The sequence below is a fragment of the Buteo buteo genome, chromosome 7 (assembly GCF_964188355.1).
Source record: "Buteo buteo chromosome 7, bButBut1.hap1.1, whole genome shotgun sequence".
NCBI classification, from domain to species: Eukaryota; Metazoa; Chordata; class Aves; order Accipitriformes; family Accipitridae; genus Buteo; species Buteo buteo.
This window is the reverse complement of record NC_134177.1, coordinates 32783469-32788426: the sequence shown is the minus strand read 5'-3', so window position 1 is coordinate 32788426 and position 4958 is coordinate 32783469.

The window sequence follows — 4958 nt, the reverse complement described above, 5'->3', positions numbered from 1 at the left end:
AATTTGCATCTTGGTGAGGATGCTGTGGGCATTTTACCCCTATGAGAACCGAAAGGAAAACTGCCCCTTCTGTGAGCCCAGACCCCAAACGTCCATCCCCAGTACCAGCCGTGCCACTGATACTGGGATTGTCTTGGATGTGGGATCAGCGCAGCTGTTAGGAGGTAGCTCCAGACAAGGGCCTTGAAGCAGCAGCTCCCCCTACCCCATGGCGTGGGGCAAGGGCTGTGTGTGCTGGCTGGGCAGCAGTGAGCGGGGCAGCGGCAGGCCATGGAGGTATGAGCCTGGGAGGTCCCCGCACTGCCCGGGCGAGAAGCGGCACTCGTTACCTGCCCTGTGTTGCTTCTCTTTCAAATTTCTCTGACTCGGTGGAAGAAGAAAATCACTGCCCTTCAGCGAGGTCAGGGGCTGGAAGGAGCGCGAGGTGAGGGATGCGGAGAGTCTTGCTGCCAGCTGGTGGGATGGTTGGGGGTGGCATGGGGAAGGTGCAGGAATCTGGAGAATTCCTCTAGCATCTGAGGGTCTGGTTGGGATGAGCTGCTCTCCCCATGTGCTGCCTGAACAGCAAGGTGGCCGAGCCTCTGCACCAGCCCCGGTGAGGGCTCCCGGTGTCACCTCTCACGCAGCTGGGTCCAGCCTAATGTTATGTACACCAAAAGCACTGTCACCGTCAGGGTCACGCAGGCAGCTACGGCTGGGCAAGGCTCCCTGGTGCCACAGGAATGAAACCCAGTGCTGGAGAGGGAAAATCACTTGAGCCACTTAGTGCTTGGTGGTCCCGCGTAACGTGCTTGGTGCTCTCGTGGTGCTGCAGGAGCACGAGGCGGCCGGGAGATCTGTGCCTTCCCCGTCACTCCAGCCCTGGTGATCTTCCTGCCCGTCCCAGCCCTGATCCTCGCAAACACCTGCCTGATCCTAGTCCTGCCTCGGCCACCAGCCCCTCTCCTGGGGTGGGTGGTGTAAGAGCCAAAGGAGAACCAGCCAGGTGGCTTTTGAAAGTGGCTTGCACCCCCCGAGATGCGACTTAACAGCAGTTAAGATTATGGGGTATGTTAATGTATAATTAATGGTAATGATACGGATGGTGGGTTATTACAGGGTAGCTGCCGGTGTTAGTGGCGTGTGCGTGAGCTCTCGGGGAGCGATTTGCAAGCGGGTCTGTCTAGTCATGTCATTGCTGAAGGGCGGGGGGGGGAGATGAGCCAAGTCCTGGGCCGAGTCCCCTTTCTCCGTGCGTGGGGCACCAGCCAGCCCCGGCTCGCCAAGGCAGGGCTCTCCAGGGGCACTTTGATGCGTTTGTTTAACTGGAGGATGCAGGCAGGACTCGGGTGTGTGCAGCGTGGCTCTGTGCTGCTGTCACAGCTCTGAAAGGAGCCAGGTCACCCTGGCCGGAGGGGCTGCGGGGGCTGGGGGGTGGCCGGGGGCATGGGTGCCCTGGGCCATGGCCCGCCAGGCTGTGGAGTGGAGATGGATGCACCCGCTGCGGCCGCCGCTCTGGGGGCTGCGGGGTGATGCGGGAGGTGGGTTCAAAGCAGCAGAGCTGCAGGATGCAACATGCCAGGGGGAGGGGGGGGCACCCACGCATTTGGATGCTGGGCCTGACACAGGGAGGCTCTCCACCCATGGCAGGGTTGGGAGTTTTGCCCCAAACCAGTTTTCCCCACGCCAAAACAATTTGGCAAATTGAACCCAAATTGGGTCAGGCATAATGATGTTGGGTGAATTGGGGTTTCTTTGCTGAGTCTGCCTGGGATTGGTTCACACAGGCTCCTCTCCCGGAGTGCTGCTTCACAAGGATCCCCATCTTCCTCTGCCGGTCTGGTCAATTCATCGATCCCTTTGAGCTTGGTTAACGGCAGCCATTCTTGCAATGAAGGAGGGACGCCAGAAGGGCAGGTGTTTTCAAATCTACTTTGCTTGAAGAGGCAATTAGAAGTTGAGTTTTGTCCTTGGGCAGGTCCTGGTTTGACACAAGATCTTCTGCCTTGGAGCCTAGGCATGGCTTTGGCGGGAGTATTCGTGTTTGAGAGCCTCATTAAGGTCTTAGGGCTCTATATGAAGCTTGGTTTTATGAAAACATTGGTGTCATTGCTGAAGCCACTTGCCCAAACTGTCCCCATGCAGGCTCACTTTTAGCATTTGATGCTCTTCAGTATCCATCCTTTTAACACCCAGTCAGTAACCAGAGGGCATCTGATGTATTTTACCAATTAATCACAATCCCCATCAAACAAGACTCATGTTAGGTTGAATTCCTTCTCATCGGTTAGATACCTTCTTCTGTAGACACCCTTCTGCTGACACCCTTCTGCTCCCCCGTCAGGACTTGTGGAGAAGAATCAGCCCAGGGTGATGCCAGATGCTGAGCACCCGGACGGCGGCACCCCAGCTCCCCCTCCTGCAGCGGCCCCTGCTGCCACCCTCACCTGTCCCCTCCTGACTTTCTCTAATCCCTCCCTGCTCTTGCAAAGTGCATTTAGGAGCAGCCTCGAGGTGGTTTCTGAAAGCCTGGACTTCAAAGACAGTGATCTCTGGGTGCTGCAGCGCTGGCCCAGGAGAAGATGGACTGTAATTAGAGCCCTGCTCAGGGGGGCAATCAAGGGGATGCTCATCCTGCTTGTGTGCAGTCCCGCTGCGTGACGTCCCGCTCTCTGGTATGAGGCCCTGCTGCCAGCCAAGGCGGCTCTCCTCACCGCGGGGGCTGCATGGGACCAGCGAAGGGGAAGGTGAGCCAAGTTCCCCGGGACAGCCTACTCCGTTCTTCTCCTTCTCTACTACTTTGAGCTGTGGGCTGGGATCGCCTCTTCCCCGCTGTGGGGATCGCACCTTGGTGGGTTATGGGAAGATGGACATCCATGTGCCTGAGCATCTTGGGGATGCCTGAGCATCTCGGGGATGCCTGACGGTGCTGGGTGCAGGGGGAGAGTGGAGTGGGACCAGAGCTGTGGCATGTGGGGTAACCATGCCAGGTCCATCTCCCTCTGTGCTAGTGGGGACCAGGCTCTGACAGTTGGGTGGCAGGCGCCTGCGGATGGGGGCCGTGTCCCTGTCGGCATCTGCACAGCTCCGAGCGCAGTGGGACCGCGGTGCCGCAGCCGGAGTGGCTGGGCGGCAGCACCGTGCTGGAGGAACTGGCCCGAAGAAAGTCGTAGAAAACAATAGCAATTGTTCTCTGTCTTTGTTCTCTTCCATCCCCGGATGTCAGAGGAGATGGAGCCACGCTCGGCTGCCGGTGGGTGGGCAGAGCAAGCGTGGCTGCCTGCACTCCCGCCTTGGCACCCAGCAAGCCCACCTCACGAGCTGCCCGCTCTGCCGCCTGCTGCCCTCCCGGTCCCACCCCGGAGCCTGAATCATCGCTAATATAATAATAAAAGCTCTACATTGTCATATGGGCAAGCAATAAAATTGGGCCGCGATTCTCATTGTCATGGGGCAAGAGGATTTTTAAGGCTGCAGAGCAAAGCGGTGCTAAAGCTGCTGTTCTTCACTGCAGGGCGCTCAGCCTGCCCGTGCTCCATCCACCGCAGCCTGGCAGGAGGGAGGACCTGGCCCCAGCCCTGAGTGCAGGCAGCAAATTTGCTGCCTGCGCTGGAGGAACTCTGGCCGGCGGAGGGGCTTGTGGTGCCCACACCTTTTCCTACTGCCCCAGGCAGTCCGAGGTGGGCTTCAGCTGGGAGAGAAGGTGCTGGTCAGGCCCTAACTGGGGAGCTGTGGGATTGTTTCTGGTCCAAGCAGCATCATGCATCCCTTTTTCTATCCTTGACGGGCCCAGGCATGTGGGGGCAAGACCCCGGGCTTCCCTGCTGTGGCTTTTTCTGCTGTTTACTGCCATCCGCCTGCTGCGAGCTGGAGCGTGTGGTCACTGCCAGGATCAAAGGGCTATGAGGCAAAGGCAGAAGGTTTCCCGCAGGACTGCCAAAGGAGATCCCTCTCTGCGTGGGGAGCGGCTGTCCCCATCCCAGAGCCAGCCCCAGGGCTCAGGCATTACCCCAAGGCAGCCTGCTGAGACAAATGCAGCACTTGGCACAGAGTTTGCTCAGCCAAGCTTCCCCACGCAGAGCCCTCAGGTTTGCATATTCAGTCTGATGAACTGCTGCTCCTGACAGAGGAAGGCTTAGACATTTGCAAACCCCTTCCCTTTTCCACTTTCCGCTTGCAAGCGCATGCTCTGCAAATCTGCGGAGTCTTCAGGCAAGTGGCATCACTGAAGAAGCGCAGAGCTGGGAGCAGGCTGGGGTGGGCACGGGCACCTGGGGGCTTTCTAGCAGTAAGCATGAAATGAGAATGTTGCCTCTTTCATCTTGGCCTTAGGAGCTCTGTTTATTCCCTTTGCAGAGAGATCTTAGCTGAGCTCAAAGGCAAGCAGGGCTTTCACATTGCAGATGGAGCAGGGAGTCCAGGCAGAGCTCCTGGATCTCCTGCACCACCACTGAGTGACGTGTTAGCCCCCCTGCTACTCTTCTGCCTCTGTGTAGACGTAAGACCTCCAGAAAATACCCGGAGCCCCATTTCCATAGTTTGCATGCTCATAGTTGCTTGGGTTTGATGCCCTCCATCCGTATGGAGCCACCTTGCTGGAAAATGGTGATTACAGAGAAAGGTTGGGGGTCCTGTGGCTGCGGGGAGGTGGCTCAGCCTCTTGCAAGAGGTTCAGGCACAGTGGGGGGAGGTGGCAAAAAGAAAAAAAAACATTGTCGCCGAGGGATAGGCAGTGGTAAAGGGCTGTTTGTCACATGCAGGGAGAAGCAAGGGAAGATGCAGCTGCTGGGCACTGCCTGGTCCCGTCCCGAGCAGCTCTGGTGCAGAAGCGTGGTCTTAAAGCCTGTCTTTTTGCTCATACTGGTGAAAGTTAAGTGACTGATTTTTGCAACCCTTTCGAAGTTTGCCAGCTTGGCTGCCATGTGTCCTCCAAACGTGGCGCATGATGCTTGGCTTGCTCCCAGCTACCTGGGAAGGGA